This window comes from Lutra lutra, chromosome 17, assembly GCF_902655055.1.
Source record: "Lutra lutra chromosome 17, mLutLut1.2, whole genome shotgun sequence".
NCBI lineage: Eukaryota > Metazoa > Chordata > Mammalia > Carnivora > Mustelidae > Lutra > Lutra lutra.
The window spans coordinates 56,401,964-56,423,157 of record NC_062294.1 but is presented as its reverse complement, the minus strand read 5'-3'; the positions used below and the strand labels follow the sequence as shown (position 1 = coordinate 56,423,157).

At 47.8% G+C, this 21,194-nt stretch overlaps 1 pseudogene; it reads left to right on the top strand.

Annotated features, from left to right (window-relative positions):
- Positions 1-3,065: 3,065 nt before the first annotated feature.
- Positions 3,066-17,364, top strand: LOC125088578 (dedicator of cytokinesis protein 7-like; annotated as a pseudogene).
- The last annotated feature ends 3,830 nt before the right edge of the window (positions 17,365-21,194 follow it).

Here is a 21,194-nt window from a genome sequence, read left to right as displayed (position 1 = left end):
TGCATTTCTCTCCCCTGCACCCCATGAGGAAGGCCTGGGGTATCTGAGAACCCAGAGAGGTCAAGCCGTTTGCTCAAGGTCATGGCGCGTGGAGGCTTCCTGCCGTTCTCCGTCAGTGGTCCGGGAAGTGCAGGAAAACCTCCGTCCGGCCCTGCTCAGAGCCAAAGGCTGGGAGTGTCCGCCTGGGGACTCTCCTCGGGCGGAGAAGGTGGGCAGGGCAGGGAGGGGTTGGCCGAGGCTTCCTCCAAGGCCGGGGCGTCTGGAATTCAGAAGTAACAGGGATGTTTATTTTACTACACGGTGATAAGAGCAGCAGCGATAAAGGAATCGCGCTACTAGAAAATGGCCACACTTCTAAGGAATAATAGTCACCGAGAAGTTACTACAAGTCAGACAAGATGCCAAGCCGGCCACCCAGAGAAGCCGTCCCCCTGCTCAGCTTCATTTTGTGCAAGTCCCGGAAGGGGAGCCTGAAGATGGAGACTTCACGGTGTGACCGTGAGGGCCGGGAGGTGTGGCGTGAGATAAGGAGGTAACAGGCTTTCAGATCAGTGTCCCCCGAACAGGGATGACGGCCCCCCAGAACAGATGGTCAAACACTTGGCATTCTCTGTCCCCAGCGGGCAAAGGATATGAACAAAGAGTCTGTGGGACGGAACTCATTTTGCTGGAAAAGCAGTGAAGAAACAGAACAGCCCAGACGCTGGAGAGACACACGCGCGCACACACATGCACGCACACGCACGCACGCACACACGCACACACACACAGGGCAGGACCCCGTGGGGGCCAGCTGGCCATTAAACCCAGGAAAACATTTGCCTTTCTCCTCTCACTCTTGCCGCTTCGCCTGCAGGTGTAACAGCACAGGCACGGAATTAATAGGAGAAACCATCTGTCAGGGCACCTGGCGGGCTCCCACGGTGGAGCGCACAACTCTTGATCTTGGGGTTGTGAGTTTAAGCCCCACGCTGGGTGCAGAGATGATTTAAAAAAATAAAATCTTAGCAGGACTCCTGGGTGGCTCAGTCCGTTAAGTGGCTGCTGTGGGCCCAGGTCATGATCCCACCGTCGTAAGATGGAGTCCCACATCGGGCTCCTGGCCTGGCCGGGAGCCTGCTTCTCCCTCTGCCTCTGCCTGCCACTGCCTGCCTCTGCTCTTTCTCTCTCTGACCAAACATAAATAAACTCTTTTAAAAAAGAATAAAATCGGGGCGCCTGGGTGGCTCAGTGGGTTAAGCCTCTGCCTTCGGCTCAGGTCATGATCTCAGGTCCTGGGATCGAGCCCTGCATTGGGCTCTCTGCTCAGAAGAGAGCCTGCTTTCTCCTCTCTCTCTCTCTCTGCCTGCCTCTCTGCCTGCTTGTGAGCTCTCTCTTTCAAATACATAAATAAAATCTTAAAATAATAAACTTAAAAAAAAAATTCAGGGCGCCTGGGTAGCTCAGTGGGTTGGGCCTCTGCCTTCAGCTCGCGTCTTGATCTCAGAATCCTGAAATTGAGCCCCGAATTGAATCAGGCTTTCTGCTCGGTGGGGAGCCTGCTTCCCCCTCTCTTTGCCTGCTGCTCTGCCTACTTGTGATCTCTGTCAAATTAAAAAAAAAATAAATAAAATCTTAAAAAAAAATCTTAGAAACAATCTGTCAGTGAGGGAGCACATTAAAAGGATGATATGTACACACATATTGGAATGGTATGTACCTGCTACGCAAAAAAAGGAAGGAAGCTCAGATTTGGAAAGTTCTGCAGGACACTGCTGAATTAAAATTTTTTTTTTAAAGATTTTATTTATTTGAGAGACAGAGAGAGAGAGAGAGAGAGAGAACAAGCTGGGGGAGAGGCAGAGGGAGAAGCAAACTCCCTGATGAGCCAGGAGCTCCATGCGGGGATCCATCCCAGACCCTGGGACCATGACCTGAGTTGAAGGCAGATGCTTAACTCCCAGTTTTTTTTAAGGTGTAGGCTAAGGCATATAGTAATGAGAGAAAATCCTGTTCAAGATGGGAGTAGCAGGGGACACCAGGGCCTACAGGGGAGCATTTATATGGGAAGTGGGATGACTGAGAGCAGAGAAACGAGGGTGGCTGGGAGAGACACCTGTCAATTTTCATCTTCTACAAACCCCTGTGAAAACGTGGAACCACATACATTTAATTAAATGCATTCTTTTATTTATCAAAACGTAGACAAAAAGAAAAAGGACTGGGGAAATGCTGGATCCTACTTTGTCCCTTTTTGGAGAGTCACAGTTCCAGGGGAGAGCACAGAAGAAAAATGAAACCAGAGTGATCGTTCGTTTTCCAAATTATTTTCAGGAACGCTTTGGGTTTTGTCTTCCTTGGGGGCCACTCTGCCTCCTAAGGGCATGAGCTTGTACCACGAGCTTGGGGACCGGAGGTCACGTGGTCTCCCGGGGGCCAGGACACGGGAGTAACATTTGTCCACAGCCGAGCAGTGTTTGAGTGGCTCATTCTATAAAGTGCACAGAACGGGCACCTGGGTGGCTTAGTGGGTTAAAGCCTCTGCCTTCGGCTCAGGTCATGGTCTCAGGGTTCCGGGATCGAGCCCCGCAGGGAGCCTGCTTATCTCTCTCTTCCTGCCTCTCTGCCTACTTGTGATCTCTGTCAAATAAATAAATAAAATCCTTTTTTAAATTAAAGATTCTTTTTTAAAAAAATATTTTATTTATTTATTTGACAGATCACAAGTAGGCAGAGAGGCAGGCAGAGAGAGAGAGAGGAGGAAGCAGGCTCCCTGCTGAGCAGAGAGCCCACCGCGGGGCTCGATCCCAGGACCCTGGGATCATGACCTGAGCCGAAGGCAGAGGCTTTAACCCACTGAGCCACCCAGGCGCCCCAATAAATAAAATCTTTAGATAAAAAATATAAAAAAAAAAAATGCAGAGAGGTAGGGCGTCCGCGGCGGGCCTGCGGGGTAGCGGGTCTTGAACCCAGGACCCAGCTTCGGAAGCGCGCCTGCACCGCGGGGCGAGTCTGGCCTGGCTCGTGTTCTCCCCCTACTGGCTGGAGAAGGAAGTGCTGGCGGCCTCGGCGCCTCCGCTTACCGGATGGCCGGCCTCGGCGCGCCCCCTGGTGGCCGCCATGGGAAAGCGCACGCGGCTCGCCAAACGCTCACAGCAATCCGCACGCTGGGCACTTTGGGTTTACCGATCTTCGTACACTTTCCGCGGGCTGTGGAGCACTCCCCTCTCCCCTACCGCACTGGCGGGCGTTGTGGGGGACGAGTTCAAATGCGCAGTACCTGTGAGCCACCTCTCCGACGCCCCACACCCCGCCAACCCCTCCCCACCCCTGCGGCCTCCAGCTGGGCAGCTGGTCACCTGCTGACCAATCCGGGCGCTGCGCTCGCCCTACATCCACGCAGGCCTCCCCGGGATACGCGCCCGAGCTGGACCAGAATGTTCCTCTCCAAACGCAAATAATTACCCTGACATGAAACCAGCCAGAAAGACCTGACTGGTCCCCAGCGTCCTTGGAAAGCCACATTCTAACCCCGCTGCAGGTTAGACCTCAGTAACCTTGTCCCTGTTCGTTTCTTCAACGTCATTACTTGCTCTCCGTCTCCCTCCTCTCGCAGCTCAGCCACGCTCGCTGGCCTTCACTTCTTTTCTGACCGAGGGCCGTCAGCGTAAGATTCGCTCTGCCTGCAACGGTTTCCTAGCCCATCACCCGGCCAGCCTCTGCGCGTCCCTTTAACCCAAACGCAATGCGATTTCCTTAGAAAAACTGCTCCGGAAAAACCAAAATGCCCCATTCTTCTCTTTTGCAAAGCGGATCACTGTTCTTTGTTTTGTTTTTTAATTCTCAGAAGTTTCTATTATAGCTCTGATATTATTATTATTATTGAAGATTTTATTTATTTGACAGAGAGAGAGAGAAATCACAAGTAGGCAGAGAGAGAGGGGGAAGCAGGCTCCCTGCTGAGCAGACCCTGAGATCATGACCTGCGCCCAGCAGATGCTTAACGGACTGAGCCACCCAGGCACCCAAACCCTGCTTACTTTTAGCCCTAGACAGAAAAAGCAATGTCTATTAGACACCCACGGCTTGTGTCTAAGAACCAGGCTGCCTTGCACAGGAGCTGGGTGGAAACAGAGGTTAGTGGTGATGTGGTACGTAATGTCGTCTTCAGGGACGGAGTCCGGGATGGTTACGAGTAGAGGTTCAAGTACACACAGAACATTCTTTGAGCGGGACCATAAATCTCATAGGCCGAAAACAAGAGAAATACAAAAGCATGTTCTCCAACCACAAAGGAATTACCTGCAAGATCAGTAAATCTGCAAAAGCCAGCTATGTGGGAGTGAACACAACACTGAAGACCTTTCATGTTGGGGGTTCCTAGTCAGTTTGCTCACCGTACCTTCATGGTGCTGTGAGGATGGGTATGGAAGAGACGTCAAGTTCAAGGTCGAGGGATTAAGGTCACTGACTGAGAACAAGGGCTACGAAGACCCGGGACCCTGTCTCCAGGAAGTCCACCAGCACTCACAACAACCCGGCCCCCTGGACAGCTCGCCTTGGACTGTGAAGGCCCAGCCTTGCGGGTGCTTTCCTTTCAGACATAGAGAAGGCGCTGTCCAGCTTGGAATCATAGCTGGGGTTGAGTCCTGGGAAGGACAACTTGAGGTGACCCTACTTAAATAGCTGAACTTAGACTAATTCCCATTTTAAAATTATATGCTAGTATCTTATCTCCTCTCTGGGGGCAAAAAAAAGATTTTCAAATGGGAAAATGCCTTTTAGGGGTCTCAGGGTTCAACGAGGCTACATACATTTCAAGGACGCACTTCACGAAACAGACCTGATGCCTGAGCACAGGGACTTTTTCTGAGCTTGCTTTCAATCTACAAGGTCCTGGGCATGGGAGGATTATTTGTACACCAGCCTCTAGTCTGTTCTTTTGTATACAGAACCCCCTGGACAACCCAGGTGCTAGGGGACCCAGCCATCCAAGCGTGCGGTCTAGACGTTTACACTGACAGTGGGGCTCAGGCATCCCAAGGATGACATTCTCATTTTAGGATCCAACCCAGACCTACTGTACCAGAAATTCTGTAGGCTGGAGCAGCAGCGTGTCCTAGCAAGCCTTGCAGATTTTCGTTGTCACGAATTTGAGAACTTCCCGGGCAGGAACTCCTGGAGGATAAACATCTGGAAAACGGGAGTCGACCACGAATTCACAAGTAATGAGTTACCTGTAATTCCTGGTGGCCAGAACCACGTGACCAAGCAGGCTCTCCTTGACCACGGGACTCAGTGGGACAACACCGTCCTGAATCTTGTACCACGAAGCATCCCTCCGCGGGAGGCATCCAGGCGTTGAAACTTGCAGTAGTTACCTCCGAGGCCACTGTATGGAGGGGGACAAAGAAGGGTTTCAGACCGCCTGATAAATTTGCCGTCCGTGTATGGCAGACGGAGGAGGGGTTCGCAACAATTTGCATGAATGCGGAGCCTAGTGATACTCATCCCATCCACGTGCGCCACGCATCAGACCTTCATTCCCTCTTATGGCTAAGTAACATCCCACCATTCGTACGGACTGTATCCCTCTCACCCTCGCACCTGCGGAGGAGCCTCTGGGCTCAGCTCTTGGCTGTTGTGAATGACGCTGCTGTGAACACGGGTTTGCGTGGTGTGTTTTCTTTTGCACAGTTTACCTTTTCGAAAGCAAGGGTGAGGGTAGGATCTCCCCATCCGCCCTCCTAAGCCCGGCTTCTCTTTTACTTTGGCAAACTCCTCCTTACCCTTCAGATCTCTGCCTAAAAGTCTCCTGTCTGGGGATTCGTCCCAGACCTTTCCCTCTGACTTGGCTCCTCTCCCCACTGACCTACCACATTATTCTCTCCTAAGCCTGATCCTCCCTTCAAGACTTAGTCCATTATACAAAACCAGGGGGACACATAACAGAACAGCATTTGCTAAGGACTGTAGGCAGGTGAGAGCACTGATCACAGTGCGCCACGTGGAACTTTTCAGAAGGAAATGTGTTGTAAATGTGTTTCTCCAGCTTTGTTGAGATACAACTGAGATGTAACATTGTGTATGTTTAAGGTGTAAGGTGATCCCATCAGATCCCATCAGATGTTCATGACCTCCAGAGGTGGGTCATTGTATCTGTCACGCCTGTAAGAATAAGGCTGTATCTAGTATCTTTGTAGATATACAGACGGACGGTGTCCCAGCCATATTATAGAACACAACTCTGACCTGGGACTTACAGCAGCCAGCCCGGAAAACCAGCCTGCTCTCTACAAGTCAGGCTAGGAACTAGTGTGGGAAGCCAAACAATAACCTGTCAGCAGGTTAGCAGTCGGCCCCAAACGACCAGGAGTTAATAACTGATAGTTTCCCTAACACCTGTCCCTGCTTTCAAGTTAGGCTTACCCAGAGAGAGCCACACTGGATCCCCAGCAGATTACGCAGGGCGCAGGGCGTCTGGCTCCTGACTAGCCTGCCTCCAGGCTTCCCGTGCCAACAGCCTGAGGCTTGCTTTCCACCCCCATCCCCACTACAAAACACTGTCCCTCCTTTGCCTGTCCTAGTTTGGGTGGTCTTTCTTTATTTCTGCAACTCAGAGACTGAAGGTCATCTGCTCAGTTCACACAGTGCTGTGGTGGGAAAGTCGGGATTTTGGGGAATCCAGTCTGAGTCCCAGAAATCCTTGACTCCCCCATCCCGAGAGGGTTCCCAAGATGAAGTCCCCAGCACCGCTTTCCCCCTCTTTGGGTCTCTGACCTCTCTATCTCTCTCTCTTTTCTGAAGCTCAAATGTGTGTTTGTGTGTTTTCAATCCTACCTTTGACTCAAAGAGACGTTTGCTTTTATTTCCTGCAACGGGGAGAGGGAGGCCATGGCCAGAGCATGCTGTGGGCGAGCGGCCAGGACAGGGCTGAGCCTCTGAGCGCCACTGTCGCCTCCTTCTCTTTTTTTTTTTTTTAAGATTTTATTTATTTATTTGACAGAGATCACAAGTAGGCAGAGAGGCAGGCAGAGAGAGAGGAAGGGAAGCAGGCTCCCCGCTGGACAGAGAGCCCGACGCGGGGCTCGATCCGAGGACCCTGGGATCACGACCCGAGCTGAAGGCAGAGGCTTCAACCCACTGAGCCACCCAGGCACCCCTGTCGCCTCCTTCTCTTAAACATGGCGCACGCTTCCTATGAAAGGGAACAGGACGGAACACTGTTCAGCCTTAAAATCAAGGACACCCCACCACTCCCGAAAAGCACGGACCTGGAGGTCACTGTGCTAAGTGCATAAGCTGGACGCAGAAGGACCAAGGCCATATCATCCCGCCGTGTCAGGAATCTCACAGGACAGTGAGGCCATCAGACTGGGAAGCAGAGTGCGGGGGTGGGGGGGCTGGTGCCAGGGCCTCCCCTGGGGGGCAAAAAGTTCTAGAGCCTGCAGCATGGTGACAATGGTAACCAGCAGCGTACCGTGCACTGAAAACCTCACCACCGGCGTGCCTCTTCTGTCCAGTGTTGTGATCACACACGCGCACGATACACAGCGAGGATGAAATTGGGGGGTAGACACACTTGTGGCATAAACTGCTCCCAAACTCATCAAGTCGTACACACCGAACCGCAACCACACCTCAGTCAAGTGGTTAAAACACACATCGAGCCTGCTGAAACTGTTTCAGAAACAGCAACAAAAGTATCGAACACGTATGAGACAGCGTGTGCCCTACCTGTGTAAGTCCTGTCCTTCCCACCTCACACACCAGGAAGCCGGAGATCTGATGGATTAAAGACTTGTCAGGCGCTCGCAGGGCTGACACGGTAGGAGTTGAACCCAGAACCCCGTATTTCCCGGGTGAGATCCTGAGGCTGAGCGAGGTACTCAAGGAAATCCCCTCGGTGTTGGTTACAGTTTCCTCCCATCAGTGTCAACAGTGTGACTTACTAATATTCAAAACAATTTTTGTTTTTGGCCAAGAATTAGGTCAAAAACATCACACTTAGTTTAACTTGTATTTCTCTCTCCTATCAGGATATCCCTCTCTGCTTTAGACAGCAGTATCAAGGTCTACTTGACACACCCGCCAAATTCACTCACCCTGCAACTCAAATTTTTACGAAGTCCACAGAGTTGTGCAAACATGGCCATGAGGCACTCTTAGTTTTTCATCACCTGCAGCTCCTTTATGGTTGGGACCCCTGCTGCCAATCTCAAGCACCCACCCATCTCTTTTCAGATTTGCCTTTCCCGGACATCTCACGGAAATGCAATCATGTGATAGGCTAGTGCCCATTTGCCTGGACAGAGCCGTCCTGTAAGCCAGGAAGCCTGCATCCACCTCAAGCTTGTGGCCATACTGGTCCCTCTGCTCTACCCCATGTGCGCTCCTCAGAGGTGGCTCTGACACCCTCGAGCTCCTCCCAGCCCACCCAGAACCTCCGGGGCCTCTTCTATCTCCGCATTCCATTTTGCTACAATTTCCATTCATTTTTCACATTGAGTGGATTTGTCAAGGGAAGGGTCAGAGATCTGGTTGGGGGAGAGGAGGAGGATAAAGGGTGTGTCTCACTATTTAAAGGGTGCTGAGATAGCGCGTGGGAAAGGCGCCTTGGAGCCGGAGGGGAGGAGCCCAGGGTCCTGCGAGGCTCTCTGGGTAAGGTGGGTCAAGGTGCTGGGGCCTTGCCACGGCATGAGGCTGGGAGGTTGCTGGTGGCTGGGGCTGTGCCAGACCTCGTATGACTAACCTGTCCAGTTGTCCCTTATGTGCCCAGGACCCAATGGCATGCTTGTCTTGGCCTGAACAATCCCCAAGCAGTGTATGTGGGTTAACTTGTTGAACCGAGTCATGAAGAGGAGTTAAGTTTGGATCTGTTCCCTAGGGAGCTTTCTGCCTCTAATTCTAGGAAGATGGGAACTATACCAGGGTCTCTCAACCGGCATTCACCCCTGCCTCCTCCCTATCCCCTGCCTCAGGGGACAAGGAAGAGGATGCTTTCCTTGCAACAAGGAATTATTCAGCCCCAAGACACCCCCAGTATGTTTAGAACCCCTTGGTTGCAGGGCTAGAATAGGATGCACAGATTTGTGGGGTGAGATTAAGGAGGGGAGGTTGGAAAGGGTGGGGGGAAGGCAAGTAGGTTTAGGAAAAGGGCTTGCTTTCCAAGGGGTGGACCAAATATCAGAGGACGAAGAGGTGTCTTATTTTCTGTGAATGATAAACAGGAACTAGAAGCAAATGTCCACACGGAGGGGCAAAGGAGATGCCAACCCCATTTTGTTAGTATAGTAGCATATGACTATATTTCCATTGTTTAAAAAAAAACCTCTCCCTCTCCTCCCTCTGCTCTTCCCCTTGTGCTCTCTCTCTGAAATAAAATCTTCAAAAATAGAAAGGATACAGCAAAGTCCAAAATCCTATTTTTTTTCTAAGCCAGTCTAGGTTTTTCCCGAGTCTTTACAGTTATCTGCCTGCTTATATGCTTGAAAAAGTTTATTTTTTAAGATTTATTTATTTTAGAGAGAGCATGAGCGAGTGGAGGGGCAAAGGAGGGAGAGATGCCCTCCCCCCCCCCGCCCCCGGGTACAGACTCCCTGCTGAGCACAGAGCCTGACCCAGGGCTCCATCTCATGATCCTGGGATCACAACCTAAGCCAAAATCAAGAGTTGGACACTTAACCAACTGAGCCAGCCTGGTGCCCCATGAAATCATGTTTATATTTTTAAGCTTTTTGATTACTAAGGCCAAATTTACATACAGTAAAATCACTTTTTAGTGATTTTATGCTTTATAGTTTTACAAGTTTGTTCATGTGCCCATTACAATAAAGGTACAGGACAGTATCATCACCCCAATTTCCTTGTTGTCCCCCTGTAACAATTCCCTTGGGAACTGCCCATCTCCTTTGCCCCTGGAGTTCAGCCTTTCCCAGAATGTCCCAGCAATAGGATCATACAGTCTTTGGTGTCTGGCTGCTCTCACTCAGCAAAATTGCATTCATCCATGTTGGTTCCTTTTTCTTGCCGAGTTACATTTTATTATGTGAACATACAAAGGTTTCTAAAATCCTCTCTGCTCTTGAGGGAATTTTGGTTGTTTTTAGGTTTTGTCCGTCATAAATAAAACTTCTTTAAGCATTTATATAGATAGGGTTTTGCGGGAACATTAAATTCTCACTTGGTAAACTATGTGGGCATGGGATGGATAGGTCATAAATGTGTAGGATTAGCTTTTAAAGAAATTGAGAAGGTCTTTACCAGGATAGTTAGTTGTTCCATTTTTTACTGAGTTATGGGAATTCTTTGTATTCTGTATGTGAGTTCTTTATAGGAAATATGATTTGCAAACACTGCTACTCGGTTTTGGTGGGTTGCCTCTTCATTCTCTTAAGAGTGTGTTTTGAAGAAAAGTCATTAATTTTGATGAAGTCTAATTTAAAAACCCTTTCTTGGAGCACCTGGATGGCTCAGTTGGTCAAGTGTGTGACTCTTAATCTGGGGGTTGTGAGTTCAAGCCCCACTTTGGGCATAGAGATTACTTAAAAAATGAAAATCTTAAAAAAAAAAAATCCCTAACATTACATTGGGATTGTGTGACCTGGAACGTTTGAGCACAGAATAAATGAGATTTTGTTTTTAAGTAGGTCTGGCTATCTCCCTACCCCATCTAGCCTTTCTTGTGGCTCAGGGCAGCAACAAACTGACCCTTGTATATAAGACATTGGGTACTTTTGTCTTTGCTTATCTCTTCATCTTCGTCCCCTTAAAATGTAGAGGCTCTTATCTTTTCTCCCAGGAACCATACACCCATTGCTTTCATAGCCCTCCAAATGCACAGGGCACTGTTCTTATTCTTATTATGTCAATTTATTTAATCCTCATAAGAACCCTGTGAGGTTTTACAATTGTTACCATTTTCCCTGAGGAGACACAGAGAAGCTAAACTAAGTTGACCTTCATGTTCTGGTCCATTCCAGAAATGGAACTTCAACTTCGACCGTCAAGGTCTAGGGTCTGGTTTTTTGTTTTTTCTAAATGTGGCAAAAACCACCTAACTTTAAATTGCCATCTTAACCATTTTTAACTGTATAGCTCCTAGTGTTAGGTTCATCACATGGTTGTGCAGATCTCCAGAACTGAGCTAGACCGGTCTCCTAAAACTGACCCTACACCCATTACACACTAACACCTCCCCTCCCCCCAGCCCTTGGCACCCACGTCTATACTTTCTACTTCTAGGACTTTGACAACTTTGGATGCTTCATGAGCAGGTTCACACCATAGTTTCCTTTGGGGACTGGTTTCTCTCACCTAACATGTCCTCAAGTTTCATCCATATCTTCCCACGTGACAAGATATAGAAACTTTGAGGAACCTCTGTATTTTTTTCCATAATGGGTGCACTGTTCCACATGCCCACCAACAGTGTGGATGGGCAGGTCTTTATTCTTAATCCCCCCAAATCCCTTAGCAATCTACTTTTGAAGAATACTTGCTCATACATACAGAGAGCTACACACATTCAAGTTCATGACAGGATCCATGTAAGCAGAATCGTGGAAACAATCTAAGTGTCTATGTGTAAGTTCTGGTAACTTATATCATGGTACATTTCTATGGTGGGGTATATGTGGCTCTTAAAATCTGGCCATAGACCAATGCTTCAGACTTTTTTTTTTTTTAAGATTTTATTTATTTATTTGACAGACAGAGATCACAAGTAGGGGGGGAGAGAGAGAGAGAGAGGAGGAAGCAGGCTCCCCACTGAGCAGAGAGCCCGATGTGGGGCTCGATCCCAGGACCCCGGGATCATGACCTGAGTCGAAGGCAGAGGCTTTAACCCATTGAGCCACCCAGGCGCCCCTCCAGACTTATTTTTAAGAATATTAGTTGCTAAACAAGACATAGAGCACGATAGAATTTGTACTTAAGTTTGCACTATTTAAAAAGCATTTTTAGGGGCGCCTGGGTGGCTCAGTGGGTTAAGCCGCTGCCTTCGGCTCAGGTCATGATCCCAGGTCCTGGGTTCAAGCCCCACATCGGGCTTTCCGCTCGGCATGGAGCCTGCTTCCTCCTCTCTCTCTGCTTGCCTCTCTGCCTACTTGTGATTTCTCTCTGTCAAATAAATAAATAAAATCTTTAAAAAAAAATAAAAAAAAATAAAAAGCATTTTTAGGGGCGCCCCGCATCAGGCTCTCTGCTCCGCGGGGAGCCTGCTTCCTCCTCTCTCTCTCTGCCTGCCTCTCTGCCTACTTGTGATCTCTGTCTGTCAAATAAATAAATAAAATCTTTTAAAAAAAAAGCATTTTTAGTTTGAGAATTTTAGATTATACAACAGTTACAAAAATAGTACAAGACTTGCTGTAGACTGTTCCTCCAGCTTCTCCTGATATGATCTTTCATTTTTAATTTTTTTTAAAGATTTTTTTTAAGTTTTTTTTCCAAAGATTTTATTTATTTATTTGACAGAGAGAGAGAGATCACAAGTAGGCAGAGAGGCAGGCAGAGAGAGAGGGGAAGCAGGCTCCCTGTTGAGCAGAGAGCCCGACTCCGGGCTCGATCCCAGGACCCTGAGATCATGACCTGAGCTGAAGGCAGAGGCTTAACCCACTGAGCCACCCAGGCGCCCCTTAAAGATTTTATTTGTAAGTAATCTCTACACCCAACATGGGGCTCAAACTTAAAACCCTGAGATCAAGAGTCACCTGCTCCACTGACTGAGCCAGGCAGCTGCCCCGTGGTCTTTCAGAATCACAGTACAACTATCAAACCAGGAAGTTAACACTGGATCAGTACTATGAACTGAGCCACAGACTTTCTTTACATTTCACCAGTTTTTCCAACAATGTTATTCTAATGCTGCGGGATCAAATCCAGGATCTCACTTAGCATTTAGCTGTCCTGTCCCCTTCCTCCTCCTCCAATCTGTGACATTTCTTCAGTCCTTTCTTGTCGGTGTTGACCCTGACATTTTGGAAGGGTCGTGGTCAGTGACCTTGTATAAAGTCCCTCAGTCTGATTTGTCTGATGCTTTCTCCTAACTGCATTCACGTTATCCTTTCTTGGCAAGATGACTACGGAAATGGTGTGTGTCCTTCTCAGGGCATCGCGACTGGAAGTACGTGATGCTGATAGACTTGTCATTGGTAATCTTTTGGCTAAGGTGGTGACAACTTTTCCTTTTCAATGAAAAACATTTGTTAGGGATATGCTGTGTGACTATGCAAATAATCTGCTTCTCCTCACACATCTGATGGATTTTAGGGTCATTAATGAATCTTGCACACAACAATCAGTCCTGTGGTTGACTTTGTATTTCTTTCATTCTCTTTGTATTTATTCACTGGAATGCTTCCATAAGGAAGAGCTTTCCTAGAGACAGGAATTCTATTCCTTTTTTTTTTTTTTTAAGATTTTTTATTTATTTGTCAGAGAGAGAGGGAGAGAGAGCAAGCACAGGCAGACAGAATGGCAGGCAGAGGCAGAGGGAGAAGCAGGCTCCCCGCCAAGCAAGGAGCCCGATGTGGGACTCAATCCCAGGACGCTGGGATCATGACCTGAACGGAAGGCAGCTGCTTAACCAACTGAGCCACCCAGGCGTCCCTTTTTTTAAGTTTTTAATTTAATCTCTACACCCAGTGTGGGGCTTGAACTCATGACCTGGACATCAAGAGAGCCAGCCAGGTGCCCTCTTCTATTCCCATTTTAAATTAAGACCTAAAGAGGGGCACCTGGGTGGCTCAGTTGGTTAAGCATCTGCCTTCAGCTCAGGTCAGTCTCGGTATCCTGGGATTGAGAACCAGGTCTGATTCCTGCTCAGAAGGGAGCCTGCTTCTCCCTCTCTCTCTGCCCCTCTCCCCTACCTCATGCTCTCTCTCTCTCTCAAATACAATTTTATTTTATTTTATTAAAATATTTTATTTATTTATTTGTCAGAGAGAGAGACACAGAGAGAGAGGGAACACAAGCAGGGGGAGTGGGAGAGGGAGAAGCAGGCTTCCCGCAGAGCAGGAAGCCTGACATGGGGCTTGATCCCAGGACCCCAGGATCATGACCTGAGCCGAAGGCAGACGCTTATTGGCTGAGCCACCTAGGTGCCCCTCAAATAAATAAAATTTTAAAGAAAAAAAAGATTCCCTATTAAAAAAAATAAATTGGGACGCCTGGGTGGCTCAGTTGGTTGGACGACTGCCTTCGCCTCAGGTCATGATCCCGGGGTCCCGGGATCGAGTCCCACATCGGGCTCCCAGCTCCATGGGGAGTCTGCTTCTCCCTCTGACCTTCTCCTCGCTCATGCTCTCTATCACTGTCTCTCTCTCTCAAATAAATAAATAAAATCTTAAAAAAAAAATCAAGACCCAAAGAATAAAAAAAGAAGCCTTCTTTTCCTTTTTTTTAAAGATTTTATTATTTATTTATTTGACAGAGAGATCACAAGTAGGCAGAGAGGCAGGCAGAGAGAGAGAGGAGGAAGCAGGCTCCCCACTGAGCAGAGAGCCTGATGTGGGGGTCGATCCCAGGACTCTGGGATCATGATCTGAGCTGAAGGCAGAGGCTTAACCCACTGAGCCACCCAGGTGCCCCAGAAGGCTTCCTTTCCGTTCAAACTTATGGCCAGAACTTTCTATGAACATTTACATTTTGTTTTTCTATGTAAAAGGAATACTTGCTGTTGATTTGAAAATATTTTTTTTCTTTTCCTCCAGGTAATCTAGTTGAGCTTCCTTCATTCTTCTGCAGCCTAGAATATCTTAGAAGGAACATGTCATATTTTAGAAACACTTATGTTACAGGTAAGCACTTTGAGTACTTCCAATTTTTTTTTAAAAGTAAGCCCTATGAGACACAGACACACACACACACAGAAGCAGAGGGAGACTCACAGGGCAGGGAGCCTGAGACAAGACTCGATCCCAGGACCCTGGGATCATCACTTGAGCCGAAGTCCAAGGCTTAATGGACTGAGCCACCCTGGCACCCTTTATGTTCCAAGAATCAACACCATGAACCTCTGGCTTTGGTTGTAGCTCATTTTCCAGAGGAGAAGAGAATAAGGGCTCCAGATGGGTCAAGAGGGAACCTGCTGGGACACCTGGGTGGCTCAGTCAGTTAAGCGTATGTCTTTGGCTCGGGTCATGATCCCACAGTGTCCTGGGATTGAGTCCCACATCAGGCTCCTTGCCTGGCAGGGAGCCTGCTTCTCCCTCTGCCTCTGCCTGCCACTCTGCCTGCCTGTGCATGTGCTCTCTCTCTCTCTCTCTGACAAATAAATAAAAATAAAATCCTTAAAAAAAATAAAAAAGAGGGAACCTGCTGGTATTCATAGACTCTTTTGACATATTTCCAGGGAAGTCGAGGTACTGACTCTCTCTAGGAAACCAACTTTCCAATGCAAACAAAACTGCATTTTAGCATTCAAACTATAATCAGTAGTCTTAACAGGGGTTGGGGGACTTCAAACATGAAGAAAAATCAAAAGTTTCTCTTGAGACTCTATCTAAGCCCCAAGTTTTACCCCTTCCCAGTGCCTATCGCTCTTTAGGTGACTGTTTGAGCACTATTTTGTTACACCAGAGGTAACCGTTTGGTATGGACTGAATACAGAATTCATAGACTCTATTAGCATGCATTCCATCTTAATTAAGGACGCAGCATACTAAAGAAGCCTCAGCACATCATGATGTTGATCATACGGACCATATTTTCTGAAGCAACGCATGTAACAAAAATGTCACGCCTGAGCCGAAAGGTGGAGACAACCCATATATCAATGGCCTGAATGGATAAACAGAATGTGATATACACATATAACAGAATACTCTCCAGCCTTAAAAAGGTAGGAGACACTGACACATTCTACAAATGGGCGGACCCCCATGTTATGGGAAACACTGCTGGGTGAAGGGAGCTGATACCCAAAGTACAAATATCGTACAAGTTCACTTAAACGAAGTCTCTAGATGTGTCTGTAGATGGAAAGTAGCATGGTGGTTGCCAGAGGATGGGGGGAATGTGAAGTTACCGTTTTATTAATGGGTACAGAGTTTCAGTTTGGGATGATGAAGTTTTGGGGATGACCGTACAACAGTGGGAATACACATACTGGCACTGAGCTTGTACACTTAAAAAGGGTAGAAATGGTAAATGTTATGTATATTTTAACCACAGTAAACAAACAAACAAACAAAGAACCTAATGCAGTAACAAACAGAAGCAAACTCCTAAAGTCGGAAACCCCTCATTCATCTGGAAACTAAAGAAAATGAGAACTGGAGGACCAAGTGACAGCAAAGTAATTATGCTTCGGAGCTTGGGAGGGGCAGCCGCAGCCTCTATGAACGTAAAGACACGGGAGTGATCAGTAAAATGGGAAAGTAGGAAGTGATAAAATTAAGAGCAGAAATTAACTTAAAAGAATACTACAGTGAGTACCTGCTTTTGTGTTGGTTCTTACAGTGCTGGCTTGGGGATGTGGACGGACAGGGGTTTGTGTACATGGAACCCGCAACACCCAGTGTGCAGGGATAGCTCTCTCTCACAGGTTGGAGGGATTTTGTGGAGAGAGTTGGAGAGCATGTGGTTGAGGTATTCAAGGGTTCCAACCCTGCAGACAAGTGCACGTTAGACCTCAACGAGGAATAGACTCAGATTACCTATATGGAGCCATACTTTGACACGTATGGGATGAAGGACAGAATCATGAATTTTGACCAAAATTACGATCTTTGCTGTTTCACGTACTTCAGATGGTCGTGTCCATGGGGAGCTTCCTGAACAATTCAACCTCCCCTTATGCTAAGACAAGGGTCAGTGTGACTCACAGAGAGATCAGGTAAACCCAACTGAAGCTGGTATTGAAGATACACAGAAGACCTGACAGGTGGCATTTCCAACGCTTTGGGATCCAGCAGACCCCAAATGCTTTAGACAGCATTCTAGGGATCTGTACGTACAACCAGAAATCAGGAGCCTTTGGAAGTTGCCTAGGTATTCTTAACTGAAACAGCCAGTGACCCCAAACTTTTCAGACTTCACAATAAACTACCGATCTGCTCTGAAGATTTTACTGAAAGGCGTGTGAGGATGCTTTAAGGAAAAAACAGGGTGGTTCAGTTGGTAGAGCTTGCAACTTTTTTTTTTTGAGCATGCAACTCTTGACCTGGGGGTTGAGCTCAAACCCCATGTTAGGTGTAGCACTTACTTAAAAAAAAAAAAAAAAAAAAAAGAAAAGTGAAGTAAAACAATATTAACTGGGCCAGATCAAAAGTAGTATCAAAGGGACCTGGAGAGAAACTGTCATTGCCTTAAAGAGGTTCTCACAGCCTCTGAAACAGAGAGATCCCTTAGTTGTACGAGGTCACCTGCCAGAGGTGGTTTTAGTCCAATGAGCCCGTGGACTCTGTAAATGGATCTCTAAACTAGATGCACTTTGCCTCATTCGAGAAGAGCCCTGTGTTCAACACTAGGTGTGAAAAGAAGTTAAGATCTATTGAAAAGTAAGACTTGGGAACTTAATTCTGGAAATCATAGCGTTGACTACCCACTGAAGACCACAGTGGCCCCCACAGTATCAGGTATAGATCATACAAGTCTGAGACTCACGGCCATGTTGTTTCCAAGGTGCCGGTAAGATGCTGGCGTCCTGTTTAAAGACATTTTAACGGCTCCCACGCAGTGATTCACTGTGTTCAACATTTCTGATACCATCGTGAAGGTTAAATTTAAGTCTGCATTTTCAAATTTATATTACCATTTATAGATTCATTTTGGAAACTTTTAAAATGTGGCGATGCTTATTTTATTTTATTTTTTAGTGATGCTTATTTTAACGGTGCTATTAAATGTGAGAATGCTTGTGCTTTAAAAAAAAAAAAGACAAAATAAACATCTACAGATACCGAACAAGAGCTTAGAAAAAGGCACCAAAAAACATACCAGAAATAAAAAGAAATATCTCTTGGCTGCTAAATGCAAAAAAATAGAAAAATCTGACAATTCTCTAGAAAAATATGAATGACCCCCCCCCCCCCCCCAAAAAAAGGAGAGAGAGAGAGAAGTATAGATGACCACATTGAGTGACCTTTAATGACCAGGGGGGTCAACGAGAGCTTTTTCTCTAAGGGGGCAGGTATTTTCCCTTTAAAAGACCAGACTATTTACAGAATGTAAATAAAGGGCCAAGGTCGACTTTGGTCCGTGGGCTACACGCTGTCGGTCCTTCAGGTTCTTTTTTTTTTTTTTTTTGTAAATTTTTTTATAAAGATTTTATTTATTTATTAGAGAGAGAGAGCAAGCACAGGCAGACAGAGAGGCAGGCAGAGGCAGAGGACGAAGCAGGCTTCCTGCCGAGCAAGGAGCCCGATGCGGGACTCGATCCCAGGTTGCTGGGATCATGACCGAGCCGAAGGCAGCCGCTCAACCAGCTGAGCCACCCAGGCGTCCCAGGTCCTTCAGGTTCTTAACTAAAGTCCGACCTCGCACCTTTAAGAATAATTGAGGCCGCAGTACCACAGAGGCCCCCCGCAGCCCACCTACCCCTTGCCTGATCCTCACAATGGCTAGATAGTATCACTGACTCAAAAAGGAAGAAAAATCAGGCAAAGCCTCATGCTCCTGGGGTCACCTGGAGATCAGATTTAAAAAATATTATGGGGGCGTCTGGGTGGCTCAGTCAGTTAAGCATCTGCCTTTGGCTCAGGTCATGATCTCAGGGTGCAGGGATGGAGGCCCGCATCAGGCTCCCTGATCAGTGGGGGGGGTCTGCTTCTCCCTCTCCCTCTGCCACCCCCTCCCACCCTGCTCCGAACTCTAATAAATAAAATCTTTTAAAAATAAAGTAAAATATTATGAAAATTATAGGCAGATACATTAAAAAAAAGATTTTATTTATTTGACAGAGAGAGACAGCAAAAGAGGGATCACAAGCAGGGGGAGTGGGAGAGGGAGAAGCAGGCTTCCTGCTGAGCAGGGAGCCTGATGAGGGGCTCGATCCTTGGACCCTGGGATCATGACCTGAGTTAAAGGCAGATGCTTAATGACTGAGCCACCCAGGCACCCCGTGAGAGGTATTTTTTATATATTTCAAAATTAAATCTTAGCAAAAATATTGGATTACATGAGGGTTTTGCAGCCCAGGCAGTACTGACACCGGGCACTGGATGATTTTCTGTTGTAGGGGGCGGTCCTCCACATCCTTAGTCCCATTCCTGTATTGGTAACATGTATTTACTGTTCCCTGCTGTACTGGGGGGCTCTGAGTGGATGGATGGAAGCATGCCTGGGAATGGCCTTTCAGAGGGGATGGTGGGGGGGATCTGGGGAAACGCAGGGCCTTTGGATTTACATCCTTTGTACTCCCACCCAAGGAACAGATGAGGACAGCAGCAGGTCTGAGCAAAGGCTTCCTACCACCCAAGCAGGAATGGCACACCGGCCAGCAGGTAAGGGGCCTGAATCAGTATCGTCTGCCAATTACGGTGATGCAAACACTCCAAAAGTAGTGGATCTCAGGCCACTGATGCCACGTGTTGCAAAACACGTGACCATTTAACAGTAGCGAGCCAGTATGCATTGATCTGAGCTACCACTCAAAGGTGATGGGATCCCAACGCTGGCTGGGAGGTGATCACTTTTTTTTCCCATCTGGAATAATTTACTGTATCATGGAGTGGTCTTTCCTTAAAAATTAGGAGATCTTACCCATTTAATGCCCCCATGTAATATTTTGGGTGCAACTGTGAATATTTTTCTTTTGAGGTTAATACAGCCTCAGAGTCCATAGTGTTTGGCCAAATTTGGTAAATGTACATTCTCTCCGAAGAAAGAGCCCTTCCTCTAACTACCAAATCTCACTTCCTTCTAAGAGGCACCCAGAGATCCAGGAGACTGCTTAGGACCCCAGTCTGGATGGGACTGTTGTGAGCCCAGATTAAACGGGGGAAGAGAGATACCCAGAGGCACATGGTTTCCTTGAGTCAAAAAGGGGAGAGGAAAAGTGGACACAGCACTGGAGAGACTGGCCTTTTCTTGTTTAGAACAGATTCTCCCACGTAGCACACGTCAGCGCTGAGCAGAAACCAAAGTGCCCGGGCAGAGATCAGGGCTAATGAGGGGCCAGACTGAGTTCCAGGGTCTGCGCTCACACCGCACGGCGAGATGGCGGGTTCTGGCTAACCAAGTGTCCCCTTCTCCTCAGCCAAACTGAAGAGAAGCCGAGAACGTACCTCCTTCACCTCCCATCAGAAAGCAGAGCTGGAAGCCTTGTTTAGTCTGACTCAGTTTCCAGATTATGTCACCCAGGAGTCACTGGCATCAAAAATCAATTTGCAATACTCGGTAGTGCAGGTCTGACCCCCTGACGCCCCGTGTTCTCCAGACCCTTCCCCTGCGTACCGGCTCCCTCTCCCTTCCCTTTGTCTCGCGACCAAATAATCACAACTAACCCTCCTGTATGGAGCAAGCGTCAGTAACCCAACTCTTGTGCTAGAAACACCCATTTTACACGGGGGATAAACTGAGGCACAAAATGGCACGGTAGCTGCCCCGGCACTGTCAAGATGGAACTTTTCTGCCTGTGGAGCACTTGTCCTACACTGTGCCTCACACAAAACCACAAAGACCAGAAGGGTCATCCTTTAGAGTCATACACGCCATTGTTTGCTGAAGCTCGTCCCCGGGGCTTGCTCAGTGAGGGCACTAAGCAACCAGACCAGAGGTCTCCAGCTAGAATCACACCCAGGGCATTGCAGATCTCTTCTGGAATGCTCCTCTTCTGTGTGCATCCATCAGAGAGGCTAACAAAGATAAAAGATAACAAAGATCCTTCTTGAGGACCTCCTCAGCCAGACCCCATACTCTATGCTGTCCTATGGAGCCCTGACCCTTTGTCCTGCAGAGAGCTCCCGGCATTCGGCAGAGTCCCTCCGACTCCTGCTCTGGGGTCCAAGTCCTCCCCTTCTTTCATCTTTCTCCATCCTGGCCACGGGTGAGAAATAGCTCCTCCCCGGCCTCAGGGACAGTGGTCAGAAGCCCCCCTTGCCTTCCCAAGGAAGACTGGTTCCCAAGGAAGATGGACGGCCACCATCCGGGGTCCCTTTCACTTTCTGGATTCACACCCCCCACCCCCGATCTCCCCTCTTCATCCACAGGTCTGGTTTAAGAACCACCGAGTTAAATGGAGAAAGAGTGTCGGGAAAGGACAAGAAGTGGGG